Raw genomic sequence first — 18,120 nt, 5'->3', positions numbered from 1 at the left:
AGTGATACAATTGAAAAAAATACTTATTGGATATTCCAAAATTTCAGGTAAATTGTAGTTTCACAATAGAACGGCAAATTTATCTAGGAATTATTGCGATAAATCGATTCTTCAAGTCATAGACACTGAATAAATGAGAAAACAAAAGAACACTGAAACCGGGAAAGTTATTGACCAGTTGTTACTCAGATGAAGAAATCCTCCAGATGGAAAACAAAAATGTTGTACATAACTGGGTCACAACCAATATCATTAGATATTGGAGAATTTATAAAATTCAGTGGAGACTATATTGAAGAATATTAAAGAAACCTCAAATTCACGAATAGAAAATGATATATTTGTATGAAGAAAGATTGATTGGGTAACAGAATCAATTTTCATCTTAAAAAAACAATTGTTTTCTTGCCGACGTTTCGAATTTAATTAAATTCTTCTTCAGGGCTCTGTAACAATAAATTTTCATAAACATACCTTCCACAAAACTTCTAGGATTATTTTCGTTTCGATTTCACAAGAAATAATGAGTTTTCAGTTGAATTACTCACCAAAAAGTAGTTTCTTCGTGTTAATAATATTACTATTCTGAAAATCATCAGTCATATTGAATACATATTGAAATTGTTTTTCATGTTCAACGAGGGCTGTGGGGTTTTCTATATTTACTTTCTTAGAGTTCTGAAACTCGTGTTGAAAGATACCGTTGGGTTTGACCAACATAGTATTCGTGACAGCTTCCTCAGTTCAATTTGAACACTATATTGGATTTGATTTCTTTTGGTGTTTTTGTTTTTTGTTTAGAGAACAAAAGGCCTTCCAACTGTATTCTAATTCAAAAACGCCACCTCAATTTGTGAATGTTGTTTCGAAAAATAGTTCAAAAAACTCTCAGAAAAAGTTGGTTTACGATAGTATCTAGAAATGCTAACAGTAATGTTATTGGAATAATAAATTGATAATAGAAAACACATAAGATGAATTATGATATTGTTAAATGGAATATTCTATATCAACTCACCCGGAACACATCAACCTCAGCACTGATTGCTGCCTATTAGTCATCAATCAACTTGTGATTATATTAAATCCAATATTTCATTACCTTCAGAGATATCCATCTTTGTTGATAACGAAAGCAATTTAGCTGAACATCGGTGTAATATCATCTACCTGTCCTGTAGAGGGACAGAAAAGGGACGGGAAAGAAGGTTTTTTGATACAAAAAAATGTGGGAATCTTGCAAAAAAGAAGGGAAGCAATCAATTTCAAAAGAAATAATTACTAACATAGATGTATAGATCATACAAAGAAGTAACACAAACTGGAAGAAAAGCCTTCCTGAAACAGCGTCTTTCATATACATATTGAATTACACGAAAGAATAATTCTTTCAAAACAAATACTATACTGAATTATCCAAAAAAATACTTTTTTCACTCAGTTTGTATTCCAAACATTCGTTGTGGAACTGAATCAGATTCAATTCACAGGATCTCTACACAGTATACTAAATGAAAGGTAAAAATTTCACTTACATACAACACTGTCATACTCACTGGTAGACATCCGATGTTTCGCCGTAAGACACTTTCCTTAATAGCTCTTCAGTATAGTCGAAGTAAATGATATTGTGCATTCTTGAAGTTGACGGCACTCTCAAAGGTCAAAAACACCAATACATACAAATGAACCGGCAGCGAACTAGTCCACGAGGACTGTAATCTTGGCGGTTCGTATTGGATAATTTTTATAATTTTTACTAATCGAGTTAGTAAATGCATCCGAATAAGATTCAAATGCATCCGAATAAGATTCGGATGGATTTGAATATTGAAACAAAGAGAGTATGTTTCAATGTATATAAGAATCTACATCTTGAGTTTGGTTTCGAAGAAAAAAAGCTATTACAAGCAACTTAAGATTTGACCGAAATTCCTTTCTCAACTGTACGTAAAATACTCAGAAACAAACATTATGAACGCAAAACGCGATATGATACAGAATTACCAAAACCTTTAGATATTCATCTAATATAATCATTGAAAAAAACAATATACGACTGTTACAAAAGCAATAAGGTTCCTACATCTCAAATCATAAGAAAGAAATTGAATACTTCTAGTCATGAAGTGAGCTGCTCTGACAAAACTCTTCAGAATTGGATAAAGAAACTAGGATTTAGATTTAAAAGGATGATCAAATGTCAAGCAGTTATGTATAGAAGAAGTATAGTGGAATTGCGTAACAAATACTTAGCATAAATAACTAAATATAGACAAGAACAACGGCAAATTTTCTATTCGGACGAAACTTGGTATAACACTCACGACTCAGATACGAAAGGGTGGACTGATGGTTCGAAAATGTGTACGCCTAACATGCCTGCAAACAGATCGCAAATAATCATCGTGTATTGCGGAGGAAGTAGTGAAGAATGGGTTCCGAATTCTTTGAAATAATGTGAAAAAAAACTTAAGGACTATGATGTTGACTATCATAAGAAGAAGCTGATATTTTCGAGGAATCGTTTGATCCCAAGTTTGAATGCGAATAGTGTAATATTTCTTGATATCATTCTTCTATCATTCGCGACAGCTCATCAAAGTACCAAATAAAAATTCGAGGAAAGATGAAATACAAAGTTTTTCAATGGATAACAATTTGTATTTTGAAGATTTCTTTTCCTAAAACCAACTTCATCGTTAACTTGAACTTGTTTTTATACGAGGAAGTGGCCTGAATATCGATAAATCGACTGATTCCTAATGCCAGAATATGCTGATGACTTGGCTGTACTTGCGGATACTGAAATAATTGATCTCTAAAAGTTCTCGAATAGAAAACGAATAATAAATACAGTGAATTCAAAATCGAAAATATTCCATTTTTCAATAATTGCGGTGCGTTCAAAAAATTATAACTTTCGTTTCAGTGGTAACAACCTTGAAATGGTAAGTGAATATGTTCGTTTGGGTGGCCGTTTGTTCCCTTTCAGTTTTTTTTAAGAAATAACAGATAATTGTAAATAATAAGCTCTATGTGCTATATTGTCAATGACGCCTAAAGCTAAAATGGACTGGTGGCACTCCAGAATAAAATCATTTGAAGCGGTAGTTCTTGGCGTTATGAATAACTGCCTTGCCAGATAGCATATCAAGTACTCTGGTATTCTGAAGCGAGTTCAACTTCATTTTCTCAAGCATTGTCGAATGTTCTCTTAGAACATAAGAGACTTTATCGTCAGATCAGGAACCGGTTGGGTTGAAATATTTTACAATATATTCAAACTGATAATATCTGTTGAAAATTCTCAGAATGTATAACTAACTGAGAAGTATCAAAAATTGGCCACAACAATACAAATGTATAAATTCATCTGAGTCAATTACTCGACAATTTGTCACAAGCCAACCATAGAAATATCTTCTCCTGAAATTTCCAAAACAAATAACGAAAACTTTGGCTCAGTTGAAAATATGCAATAAAGCATTAATGCACAAAAACTTTGTGAAGTTTGTGAGACAAAAATGCTCACGAAATATATATTTTTCGACTGTCCAATACAAAACAATTTATCCTTTCGGAATGAACCTGTTTATCCGGTCAAGTTAGACTAAAAAATAAGAGTGAAGGTACATACATTTACAACAAGCTGCAAATGCGTGTAATTGTTCAAAACATAGTTAAAAATAGGATTTTAAAATTCCGAATGATTGCGATGCCTGGAAAAAAATGTATTCGAGGTCAAAAGTCAAAAATCTCGAAAAAAAAAGTTCTATCATAAAATAACCTCAGATAAAAATTGTAGATCATGGAATTCTCTACAAAAAATTTATCAATACTTTTTTTCTTAGAGCCACCGTTTCTGAGGTACGACGAGTCAAAAAGTTGTAAAAGTTGTAATCGTCATTATATGCATAAGTATGCCACGTATATACATCTCTAGAGTTGTAATTTAAGTAAAAATATTTTTTTATTGGTGAAAATAAGTATAAATATAAGAATATCAGGTAGAATGAAATGCAGTCCCTTAATTTGTACGCTACTGTAACCTTGAGGCAACATCTGTCTCCCTGTTCAATTGTGTGAAAAACAATGTTTGAAAAACAAAATTCAATGTGCTGAATTTTTCAAAAAAAGTTATTCGACTCAACAAGAAATTATCACCAACGGGATTCAGTTTCTTCTTTCTATGTACAAAGCTCCGAAAAAAACCACCTGCTCAGATAAGTATTGATATGCATGTTTCGTAAAAAACACTAAAACTAAGAAACAAGTGCAATTAGCTTGTCTTCCTCCAACCTCAGTTGCTGCTCATCAACATCTTTTCCGGGTATATTACCAAGTTCAAGTGTGACTTGGTTATCAGCTAGACCCAAAAGACTGGGGTTGGAAGTTGGTCGACAATGCATTAGAACCTATTCAGACTTTACTCCCACCTGCGCCGGAAAACCTGCTGAACACAATTTTTGCAACTGTAAAAAGGGATACAACGCTAAATATAGTTGTAAAAAAGTTGGACTGTTCTCTGGCATGTACACATTGTCAAGGCCAGTCATGTTCTAATGCTGGATCACCAATAGTGGAGGATTCATTTGATACCAACGAGGAAACATGCGATACATCACTCTTGGCGCAGTTTACCTACACCCAGGATGAACATCAAGAAGAAGAAGACCAAGAAGAAGTATTTGAAGGTTATGACTCAGATGAATAAATTCTTACATTTTTTTAATTTCAATCGCTTTTATAATTTTCAACCCTTCCTAATATATTTTATTATTCAAGTTTTCAATTTGACAGAATCACAACAGACATGTGGAATAGGCCTACTGGCCTATTCCACATTAAAAAAACGCGCTAAGTACACTACCTCATAGGTGGCGTGGAAACGTATGCATATAATGATGATTACAACTTTTACAACTTTTTGACTCGTCGTATCTCAGAAACGGTGGCTCTAAGAAAAAAAAAGTATCGATACATTTTTTGTAGTGAATTTTATGATCTACAATTTTTGTTTGAAGTTGTTTTAGGATAAAACTTATCGTTTTTCTGAAAATCGCGAAAAACCAATTTTTTTCGAGATTTTTGACCTTTGAACTCGAATAAATTTTTTCCAGGCATCGCATTCATTCAGAATTTCAAAATCTTATTTTTAACTATGTTTTGAACAATTACACGCGTTTGCAGCTTGTTGTAAATGTATGTACCTTCCAATGTCTAGATTGACCGGATTTCTTCTTTATCCCTTACTCTTTGACTCAGGAAAACGCTGTTCATAATTTGAAATTAACTTTCTGGTGGTTTGTATTTATTATTGCTATTTGAAATATTCAAATTGACATATTCAAATATAGCTGATTCAAACAGTCTCTTATGAAAATAGTAATGTTATTGAAACAATAAATTGATAATGGAAAACACAGAAGATGAATTATGATATTGTTGAACGAAATATTCGAAATGAACTCACCTGGAACACAACCTCAGTACTGATTATTGCCTATCAGTCATCAATCAACTTGTGATAATATTAAATTAATATTTCAATACCCTCAGAGATATCCATCTCTGCTGATAACGAAAGCAATGTAGCTGAACATCGGTGTAATACCATCCACCTGCCCTGTAGAGAGACAGAAAAAGGATGGAAAAAAAAGTTATTGGCTTTCTACTGCTCTATCTTGATACAAAAAATGTGGGAATCTTTCAAAGAAAGGAGAGAAGCAATCAATTTCAAAAAAGTAACTCTATACGTAGATGTGTAGATCATTCAAAGAAGTTACTTTTACACAAACTGGAAGAAAAAGCCGCCCTGAAACAGCTACTTTCATATAAACATTGAATTACACGAAAGAAAAATTCTTTCGAAACAAATACTCTTGTATGAATACTGAATTATACGAAAAAACACTTTTCTCTACTCAGTTTGTATTCTTTCGAAACAAATACTCTTGTATGAATACTGAATTATACGAAAAAACACTTTTCTCTACTCAGTTTGTATTCCAAACATTCGTTATGGAACTGAATCAGATATCATTCACAGGATTTCTACACAATATACTAAATGAAAAAATTTCTTACATGGAACACTGTCATCCTCACTGGTAGACATCCATTGTTTAGCCGTAAAACACTTGTCTTTTCAGCTCTTCAGTACCAAATATAGATTTATATAAGAAAAAAATACACAATTCATTTAGTTGATGTAGTTGAAATATTCGTTAACTATACTTATAATTTTTCATGAATCAAGGAAAAGCAGTTGCGTGACATGAGCCACAGATTTCAAATATATTCTCAATTGACGTTGGCGTTGAAAAACGATCAAATGCTTAAGAAACCTATGAAGTTGTCTGTCACTTAATATTTGAAAGTTCATTGAAATCATCCGAGACAGTTAGTACCGGGTAAACATTTTCATTGAGAGGAATCTTGCATCAAATTATGTTGATTCCAACAATCATAACAAATTTCTTGACTTCGAAAAAATTAGTTTATTGTATTTCACCGTTCGGCGTCCTTTCAATAAATCGAGATACACTAAAAATTCCAAATCCATGACTCTGTTTCAAATGTGCATTTTCAAGATCTGAATAATATATATACTTAGAATCGAAATAAAACTCACCAAATAACTTCAACCATCAACTATTTGAATCAGTAAGTCATATCGTAAGTAAGTCGGAATATATACACTCTAAACCTCACTCGGTGAATTTTATTGATCAACTATTCTACTTTCCACTTGTACTACACTTGTTAAAGTTATCTTTCACACTTGAAAAATACAAGTAAAAATCGAATCATCAATGTAAAACTTTCATTAAACCCACCTAGGACATGTCTACCGCAATACTGAAAATTTACTCACAAATTATTGCCTTTGAATCATCATATAATCATTAGGGAATCAGCGGTAAGTCAAATATTTATTGCTCAGTAATTATTATGAATATGATGAGATAAAACTAATATCCTAATACTCTGACACATTTGAATAACTTGAAAACAATGAAACATTTTTATACATCATTCAACTAAAATATGGCAGTAGTAATGAATATTTGTTGAACAAGACAGAGAAGTAACAGATTTTCTGCCGCGGAGTTTCAAACTTTACTCTTCTAATAAAAGTAACACGTGTTCATGATTGAACTAACGTCCTTCACAATTCAACTGATTGAGCGTCTCTTAGACGAAAACCATATGAATCCACTTATAGAATTTTAGATTTACTTACTATTTGACTATTTTCAAAGTTATTTCCAAATCGACGAGAAATTGTATTCATGCAGTGAAGGACTAATAATGGGAAATCCGTTAAGTCCTTTGCTGGCTGGAATTTTCATGAATAACATAAAGAATGAAATCCTTAAAGATCAATTAACTAACAGTTTCTTGTAGTGGTACAGTAATTAATTCCATTGCCGCGTTGTTGTTCTTATGGCTCTTGTGATATTTAAACAAGCCAATCGCTGTATTTGATATAACTTTTGGATGGTCATTGATTGTAGAACTTTCGGTCCCCATGCAATGGCTCGTTACTTCAACATAGGTCTTATTATTGCATTGTAGATCCAGGTGACCACACGGAATAAAACACCCCATGCGGGTCCCACTGTCCTCCGACATTGCTCATAAGCCAGATATACTCTACTCTGCAGGTGAGAGTTCCATGTTAGCTTCCTGTCAAGGTATTTCACCTCTTCAGAGTAGTCAAGCCGGATCAATTTCTTTTCCTGGTGAAAAGGACTATCTCAGTCTTCTTGGGATTGATCGACAGTGAGTGTTCCTTACACCATGTTTTTATAAATTTGAGCCCATCCTGCGCTCTAAAGCACAGTGTGTTCACAAATTCCATTTACAATAATATATTTGATGTTTATTTTCAATATACATATGTTTATTCTAAATTCTATCCTGTGCTATGTTTGAAATATATATATATATATATATATATATATATATATATATAGGATATATATATATATATATATATATATATATATATATATATATATATATATATATATATATATATATATATATATATATATATATATATATCCTACACGTTCATGTTTATGTATCTGTAAATGAGTAGATCCAACACAGAATAGCGATGGAAGCATCATTTACGGAAGGCCTATGTCCAAATTAGTGGACGTCTGATAGCTGAAATTATAAAGAAAATAAAAGTAAATTTAAATATAAGTGCCCCGCCTAGTAGAAAATAAAGATCCAGGACTGTCCACACACCCTTACCAGCATGAAGTAGCTGCATTCAATAGTATGCTTCACAGACTACTGAATATTCCACTGCCGAAGAGTAATTTCCAGAGAGAGCTGAGTTTCATCAAACAAAACGCAGTCAACAACGGTTATGAGGTAGATACTATTTTTTCAAAAACTACAAAAAAAATATCGCCCGTTTCTTGGAAAAAGACTGTGTAGACGTATCTTACAGAATGAGAAATAGTCTAAGTAAATTTATTAAAAACAATAAAGACAATAAGCTGACTTGAAGTTCTTGCCCAAAACTGTATATTGGCCAAACAGGAAGAACTTTTTCCCAAAGAATTGAAGAGAACAGAAGTAGTTTCTTGAATTGAAAGACCAATTCCACATTTGCAAACCACCTTCCAGCAGACGGACATGAGTTCAATTATGAATACGACGTGTTACATTCAGAAGAGGAAAGTTTGAAACCCAATCTTCTAGAATGTCTAGAAATAAATAGATACAAGAATTCGGGTAATTTACTGAATGACCAAATACAATCAAATAACTCTCCGTTACTAAATATTTTTTCAAATGTGGAAACTGGTACATAAGACACGCCCGAAGAAGCCATTGTATGGCGAAGCACGTGTTACGTTTTTGTAAAACTGTTTAGTGTTTTTTGAATACACGTAGTTCAATCAAAATCGGCGAGAATAATTGAACGTTATTAATAATCAATATTTTTTTTAGTAAAACTGTTAACACCCCGTTACTCGGAAAAGAAACAAGTTACGACGCACGTTCATACGAATTTTTGATAAAAATGACAAGTAAGCACCACTCGAAATCAATGACCCCGTAATACACCCCGTATTCCACTTTTGAATTGGGTACTGAGTGAAAAATTCGATATTACGTTTGAAGATAAGGTTTAATATTCCTTATACTCCAGGATATACACAACTCATATTGAATTTGATATTAATACTCATTATAAATTTTCTCGTATGTTGATGTAAACAAATATCGAATCCTAGGTTTCAAAAAGTATATTTCATAATTGACTACCTACTCCACCAATTCTTATTGAATCATATCAGTTTAAAATTCAGGTGTTCTGAAAATACCATTTCCAATCTCTTGAAATGAATCAAAACAGGAGTTCACTTCAGATTTCGCAACTCTAAAAATTTTAAACTGATATATAATTCATGAGAAAAGTATTTAATGAAATTAAACGCATTTCAACTTTCTCCGACTTTGAACAACAACTATTCAGTCAGATATAATTGAAACTTCTGACATGGAATGAATGCAATAAAAACACTTCAGCGGCATACCAAAGTTGTAAAACTATTCTAGACATGCATTCCACCAATCTATTTGTTTGGCCAGGAAAGTAATGTTCGATGAGTTTTCGAAACATCAGTTTCAAAAATCATTCACTTTATTATTTATTTAATATTTATTCATTCATCAATTTCTACTTTGTCCCCTTCGTAGTCCCCTTCAGATATAATACGGTTTTTATCTCCTCGATCGTCGTAAAACGCCGTCCTTTAATGGATCTCTCCAATCTTGGTAACAGGAAAAAGTCGCAGGGCGCCAAATCTGGTGAATACGATGACTGACGAATGATTACGATGTTGTTTTTGTCAAAAAAATCACAAAAAAGCAATGACGAGTGAGCAGGTGCATTATTGTTATACAAAAGCCATGAATTGTTTTTCCACTATATTGGACGTTTTCTTCGTATTGCTTCTCGCAAGCGGCGAATAACTTCAAAATGATACTCCTTTTCGACCGTACGATTATATAGCAAGAACTCCTGATGCACTTCGCCACGAAAATCGTAAACAACAGTGAGCAAAACCTTGACTATTGATCGAATTTGGCGTGCTTTTTTGGTCTTGTCTCTCCTGGGCTCTTCCATTGAGACGATTGGACTTTTGATTGGATGTCATAACCATATACTCATGATTTGGTCTTAGTTAGGCAAATCTGAATGTCCGTTGACGTCAGTTAATGAGCGATGCTCATGCGACGGTTTTTTGGTTGAAATTCAGCAATTTTGGAACGAGTTTCGCTGCTACAAGGTTCATGTCGAAAATCTCCAACAATTCGCAATAATATTTTTCCACACTTTCCCAACATTTTCATCGGTTGTTGATGTGATGAGGCGGTTGTTCAGGGAGAGCGACGTCATTCACATCTTCTCAACTTTCTGTGAAAACCTTGTACAGCTTGTCAAATGTAGAAAGAGCTTTCTAAATTCAGTTATGGTCCCGCCCACTAGATGTGTGTTCGTTAGAAGACTATGAGAGCGAGAGAGAGAGAGAATTCTCAAGTCTCTTGCTAGATTTGACAAGCTGTATCACTTTTATCATTTTTATCTGTATCTGTACCTGTAGAGTAGGGAGGATGAATGTGAGCTCACAGCACTTAGGCCACATGTGACCCATTGTACATTATCCCAAGGAGTTGTCCTTCTAGGTCATCGTCCATCCTATTCTTTCATGAGTCTCTGGGAGACATCTCCTTTATATCGACAGGTGTAGGCCAAGACTCGCCGAACACACACTCTATTATTGACGATAACTCCGGACATTTTCATAGGACATGCCTGATAGTTCCACCTTCCTGTACACACATCCTGCCTAGAGGTGTGTCCACTAGCCCTATATTATGGGCTATAGTTCCGCAATTGTCAAAGTCATCAGGCTATAGGTGCCACTGGGTCCTTGAATTCTTAGTCCAGCCGCTTCCTTGGCTAAAGAGTTAACAATGCGATTACCTTTACTCCTGTCCTACCCTTTAACCCACCTCAGGATAATACTATTATCTACCGAGGCTTTGGCTAAATCTTGGTGGCACTCTAGTACTAGCTCTGAGGTACAATCACCGTATGCCACTGTCAATATTTAAAGTGTTTTCGAACACTAATTCCAATTTTTTACGCAACAAATTTGATCCATTTTTTTCTATAGCAGGAAATTGCCGAACACGGAAGAGACTTCTAACTTTTATGCGTCTTACCAACAAACTAAACATGCTAAGCAACCGAAACTGTGAACATATGTTCAAGACGAGTGTAATAATATGAAGAAATTTTAAAAAATCACAAATCGAATATACGCGGCGCGCGAAAATTGAACATTCACCTTATTTTTTGAACAGTTTACGTATATCATAGCTTCCTTTGTGTTCTCACTGAATTAACATCAACCAATTTGTTTTAAAAAAATCTGTTTGAAATCTGTTTTTCCGATCAGCTGTCGCCCCCATACGAACGACAACTCTCAGAAATTGGGAAACTTGTGTGAGCTAAGGAATAACGAGGTATTACCTTTTAACGTGTGATTCCTAACATAATTGACAACATACATTATATAGGGATAGTCACAGATACTACACAACTATGAAACTTACAAACTAATGAGTTCTTTTTTAAATTTCATTTCCCCAGTAAAATTTCTTACTGACTCAGGTAATTTGTTAAATAACCTTAGCCCAATACAGTTTGGCGAAGAACTGGTAATATTCAATCTGGCAAAAGGTGGATATACGCGTGGTTCTTTTATCTTGTATCGATGTTATGTGTGTTATAATTTTTTGGGATTTCTTTCCTATTTCTATAGACAAATAAACATATCTCAAAAATAAATAATCCAGTTTTTTAAAAGATCTCTGCAAGAGTGTTGTTTTGATTTTCCTGCTGAACACCTTACGATTCTTTTTTGTGCAATAAATTGTTCCTAGAATGTATGGAGTTGCCCCAGAAATGAATCCCTTATCTCAAACGAGATTCCACCTGTGCATGGTATAAGTTCATTAATTGTTCCTGAGTTAGAATAGTCGTCAAATTATAAATCAAGTAATAAAATGAATTGAGGTTAGATATTAATGATTCGCAATGTGTTTTGAACCTAAGATTTTTGTCTAGTTCAATACCTAGGAATTTCACAGTATCACGAGTTACAATTTCTTCATTAGATAGTTTAATTTTGAAGTCCTCACTATGTTGTTGGGCTGTCTGAAATTTTACGATTTATTTGACCAAAACCACTTCATTAAAGACTCGCATTCATTTTGTAATTGTTAGATTTCTTAGAAATAATCAGTGATATATTATCATCAGTATATAATATAAATTGTATCCTAGGAGATAATGTATCGATTTCGTTAGTGTAGAGAAGAAATAGTAAAGGCCTAAAATAGAGCCTTGCGGGACACCCACATTGACTTCTGAGTTTGAAGATGATACATTTTCTACTTTATTATGATTTTTATACTTTATGCTCACATATTGCACATGATTTGTCAAAAATAGTGCTATCCAATCTAGAGAAACACCCCTCAATCGGTAAGAATGCAGTTTGCTTTGTAAGATCGACACAGTCGAACTCCCGACTAAGATCACAAAAAATACCCACCGGGCACTCGCCCGGAATGAATGAAAGGACTATATAGCCGTGTTGGTAGACATACCAGAGCGGAAACCATGTTGTTGTTCGCTTACAATTTTAAATTTGTTTAAGAAGTTCTCTAATCAATTAAATAAAGCATATTCTAATAAAGAAAATAATTGAAACTTTCTTTGTTTTTAATCACTTGTATTTGTAACTAACGTTACTGCAGTTTCATCGTATAAAGACACTTTCAAACGTATACAAACGGAATTCTCTTTTCTTTATTTTAATTTCCTATCACGTAGTAACGGCTACATCCATCAATTCATATTCTAATATTTTGGAATAGCTACTTGGAACAGTAACTGATAATTACTGAGCTGTCGAGTATCATTCCTTTTGTGAATTGGGATAATTTTTCCTATTTTCAACATTTGTGAGAAGCGTCCTGTTTCGAATGACAATTTTGCCAAATAAGTCTTCGGAAGGATAATATGAGGTAGCTTTTGTATAAGGAAAAACGTGTTGCGATTCTTTAAACTATTCAGTGAAAATGTCACGATGAATTTTTACTTGAATACTAATTGATTTTCATCGAGCGTCGAACAAATTAGTCGCACATTAGATAGTTAAAACTTTGTATTCGCAAAATTTTTGCACTTGCATATGGCAGCATAGACTGATTTGTTTTGAATTCAGTTCATAGACTTTTCTTGAAACATGTTTTTAGCTTCCATAATGTGTTTTATTGATACTGTTACGATTTGTTGTTTTCTGAAACATTAAATTATATTATGAATGCTCTGACCCGTTACTTGATCAAAATCAATAGCAGTCTCCATGATAATAACAATTATGAAATTCTCACGGTAAATTTCATTAAAAACACTTTTCGCTACATGGTATCTTCATCAGTTACTGGTACAAACTATTCTACAATATCTTTTATATAACAGTGGATAATGAATTCATCATTGGATGAATGATTGAATCTGGTTAAATAGATAGATTTTGAATAAACAATGAAGTAAAATGTTGGCATTTATTTGTCAAAAATTTATTAGATGAATGGTAGAATCTAACAAAGCAGATATATCCAGAAAGCACAATTATAACATTATTGTTTCTAGGAAAACGGTTATTATGTTATTTGATGACATTTTATGAGAACAAGTTCAATAATGGTGAATGAATAACTTCATGTTGGTCATTTAAAAAAAAATATGAATATTTGCATTTATTGATTTCCAAAGATTCTAACAGGTTTAATTTTTGTTGTTCATTTTCTGAATGCAATCCATAGTAGTCATGTTGAAATCGTGCTGCTAGAATATCTGAAAATCTATAAACGCAAATATTCATTAATGTCATTAATTAACGTATTTTTCATCAACTGTTTTTTTAGAAATTGTATTGTATTGTATTGAGAATGATATGGTTTGAAATCACTTTCGTACGTGCATATGACTATTAGGAAGCGATTTTGACATTTGTTAAGTATATATCGTAAACAGTAGAGAACCAAGTATTCAAATATATTTCGACCAATGAAAAAAAGAGAACTGAAACATCCTATGTTTTTACCACTTTTATGTGTAACTGACGTTACTGCAGTTTCGTCCTATAAGAACATTTTCAAACTTATACATTTAATGTATGTAGCTTATACATTTAATGTATAATTTTGAAAATGTCCTTATAGGAAGAAACTGCAGTAACGTTAGTTACTAATAAAAGTGGTAAAAATCATAGAAAGTTTCAATTATCTTGTCTTTATTATGATTTCCTACCACTTAGTAACCGGCTACATCCCTCAATTTATAATTCGACTAATTTTTCTACAATTGAATGAAATAGATTTCATTGTAGTAACTTGTGATGCTTCGTGTGATGCCTACTTCACACGAAGTAGGCATCACACGTTGAAAGATAAGACCTCGTTAGTCCTTAGCTCGCACAAGTTTCTCAACTTCTGAGAGTTGTCGTTTGTATGGAATCGACAGCTGATTAACGTGAAACATATTTTTTTCCAACAGAAGAATATTGTGGATACTCACAATCGAAACGTCGTGACGTAACTTGGTTTGGAATCCTTTGATTTTTAATTTTCATTTCTTATTAATAATATTTTTTTTTATTTTCAGGTAGTATTGATATTTAATTTTTTTCATTTTTTCATTTTTTTGGTTGTTGCTTGTATGTTATTTCTTTCTAATTTCATTTTTTTATTTGATAAAATTGTTATTTTTCGGTTAATCTTTTTAATTCTTTTTAAATTTTTGCACAGTTATCACCCGAAGATGATAGTGGATACTAACAATCGAAACGTCGTGATGTAACTTGGTTTGGAATCCTTTGATTTTTAATTTACATTTCTTATTAATAATATTTTTTTAATTTTTAGGTCGTATTAATATTTAAATTTTTTCATTTTTTGGTGGTTTCATTTTTTCATTTGATAAAATTGTTATTTTTCGGTTAATCTTATTAATTCTTTTTAAAATTTCACACAGTTATCACCCGAAGATGATAGTGGATACTAACAATCAAAACGTCGTAATGTAACTTGGTTTGGAATCCTTTAATTTTGAATTTTCATTTCTTGTTAATAATATTTTTTTAATTTTCAGCTCGTATTAATATTTGAACTTTTTCATTTCTTCATTTTTTTCGTTGTTGCTTTTATGTTATGTCTTTGTAATTTCAGTTTTTTATTTAATAAAATTCTTATTTTTCGGCTAATCTTTTTAATTCTTTTTAATTTTTTACAGATTATATTTGGGATTTCAAATCAATTTATATTATATTAGACAATGGAAATCCGAACTGATGAAATATATGTCGTTTATGAAGGCGTTGAAGAGAAGTGGACCTCGGTTGCTTCCTTGTGGAACACTCGAGATAGCTGAATATTCCACAGACATGAATCCAGTGAAGTATGTATGAAGTATGAAAAAGTTGGATCAGGGTCAGAAAAAAGCCGTACCTGTACAATTTCGATAGCAGCAATTTGTGATTGAGTCTGTCGAACGCCTTAGAACAACTTAAATATTTATTTTATTTCTTATTTTTTTTACTATCTGAACGTAATTTGAACTGAATCTTCATGTATAATCTTAAATTAATAAAATTATTGACATCAGTTTCGACCAATGCTGTAATAACTGATAAAAACAAATAACATTGTGAAAAGCATTGATGAAGATTTTTTTTTTCATGGAGGTACATCATTCTTTTAATATTTCCATGTTTCACTGATCAATGGGCGAATACCTATACCTATGTTATTCGTAAAATCTATTCTTCTAACTGGAATAATTTTTGCGGAATAAGTATTGAATAATAAAATTATTTCTGAATGCATATTCAGAATCAATATTGAAAACTGAGGCGATATATAAAAAAATTGATTCACTTCTCAACACCCACACTTTTGTCATTTTCCGAGAAATGTTGCGAAATTCTTACTAAATTTTCTTACGATTTTCTAAAATTTCATATTCTAGGTACTGATATGTATAATGAATATTCGTGGAACCAATTTTTTTTTTTGAGTATGACATGTGCACAAGTATCTCATTCAAAATAATTTTCACCGATCAATAAATTAAAATCATTTGAGAAATCCAGAAATAAAACTTAACATTCACAATCGACTCACCCGAAACTTGATGATCTCAACACATCATCATTAACCTGTTAGTGACGGAACAATTCAAATATTAATCGCCGCTCAATGTATTTACAAATCAAAAGATAATAAAAATTATTTCGTTTTGTGATTTGCTCGTGCTTTTACGCGATTATTTTGACGACGCCGACGTGTGGAACAACAATGAACTGAGTTTTCTGACGATTGGCTTCATGTCGAAATTACACTCTTTCTCAATGTAAAAGATGCCATACACTTTGTTCATAAAATAAATAAGGAATATTCGTTATTTGTTCAAGAGCATTATATTTTCTCTGAATATTATAATGGTACAATTTTTTTTAAATCGAAACTTTTTCACAAATTTTCTCAGAAACATTGTTTAGCAGTAGAATTTAAAAAAATGCTTCAAATTATATACAAGAATAATAATGAGAAATTATTATATTTCTGATGAGTTAGGTCAAATATTGAGTATAACTTAGACGTATTCCTTCTTTCATGATGTCTTGTTGATCCATATTTGGAAACTTTGTTTATTTGTACATTTTTAGATTCGTTTATATATACTCGTAGGCATATAATCTCGCGGACATAAAACCCAAAAAGAAAGGCAAACCGCGGAGGTCGCCTCAGGTCACAGGTCACAACTGTGCGGTTAACTCATTATGATGACTCGGTGCTTATGTGACGTGTTCTTTTTTTGGTATCCAAATCTTGTCCATCTTTATACTTAGCTTAGCTTAGCACTTTTTCATAATTTCGGACAAAGATAACTTTGTTATTTCGAATAGAACAAACACCCTGTATTTTTTTGGTCTTAACAATCTAAAATTCAGTTCTCTTTCATTTCATATTGAGGTTCAGATATTGGCTTTTTCAAGTAGTATTTCTTTTTTCAATGCATTCTTTCAATCAAGATAGCATCGAAACGACATTTATTCAACTTGTTGAAAGATATCTTATCATAGTTATTGTGTTTTACGTTCTTCAAAAGATTCACTGAATTATTAAAAATGAAAACTTATCATATTCAAGAGTGTATATATGATTTAGGCGATTGTTGAGTGTTTAGAGAATTGCCTTCTGGTGTTGAGGGTGTATGCCTAAAAATATTCAGACCAGAATCATCCAAACAATTTGGTTTTCAAACGATTGCTGCATGAAACAGATAATAATTGTGTGTGTACGTTTTAAAGATTAATTAATTGTTTCTTTCATTTGGACTGCTCTTGAAATTCTCTTTCGCAGTCGACCATGCTAAATAATTCAAATTTTTACTTATGATAGTTATTATGACACAAATTTATTTTCGATAATAAGCCCACTGGTTGTAATTACTTAAGACATATTCTGTAGTTACCCTTGAAAAAATAAGAATATTCGGAAAATCATCGAAGGCAACAATTGCAAGTTCATTCTCAAAAACTTTCAAGACACTGGGTACTAACAGTGTCATTCCACAGTAATCTTTTTTTCAATGTTCTGAAGTCAATAACATTCTTCAGAAATGATTCGACAACTTATGAATACCTTACAGCAACATCAACTCAAGTCATTAAAAATAAAATTTATCGCTCCTGCTCTCCATGTTGTTTGCTACTAAATTGTATTTACATTCCATTTAAAGATAATAGCTTATTTTTCAATTTTTATCGCAAAACTAATAATTTTCAGTCCTAATTGGTCAATTTTCTGCATTATTGTACAGTGAAACCATATTTTATTGTTTGCAGTTCCAGATTGCGTCTGCATGGACACCTTTATGATTAAGAAATCGTACGATGTAGACTACAGACGGAATTCCCCGTACACCTCGAGCTAAAG

At 32.3% G+C, this 18,120-nt stretch overlaps 1 protein-coding gene across 4 annotated transcripts in view; it reads right to left on the bottom strand.

Moving 5' to 3' along the window:
• The window catches only part of LOC111505532 (uncharacterized transporter YutK), a 72,992-nt gene extending 56,526 nt beyond the window's left edge, over positions 1-16,466 (bottom strand). The window contains exon 1 of one of the 4 annotated variants that reach the window (XM_074172394.1): positions 16,303-16,466. The gene's annotated coding sequence lies outside the window, so the exon portion shown is untranslated. Of the gene's footprint in view, positions 1-1,018; positions 1,040-5,476; positions 5,630-6,637; positions 6,860-16,302 lie in introns of those variants that run through there. The other 3 variants (XM_074172393.1, XM_074172395.1, XM_074172397.1) reach the window with 3 other exon arrangements.
• Between the last annotated feature and the right edge of the window lie 1,654 nt (positions 16,467-18,120).

Source organism: Leptinotarsa decemlineata, unplaced genomic scaffold (genome assembly GCF_025532065.1).
Source record: "Leptinotarsa decemlineata unplaced genomic scaffold, Ldec_3_MD MMD2_tig00000090_RagTag_RagTag, whole genome shotgun sequence".
Taxonomy (NCBI): domain Eukaryota; kingdom Metazoa; phylum Arthropoda; class Insecta; order Coleoptera; family Chrysomelidae; genus Leptinotarsa; species Leptinotarsa decemlineata.
Note: the sequence above shows the minus strand (reverse complement) of the source record. Positions and strands in the feature narration are given on the sequence as shown.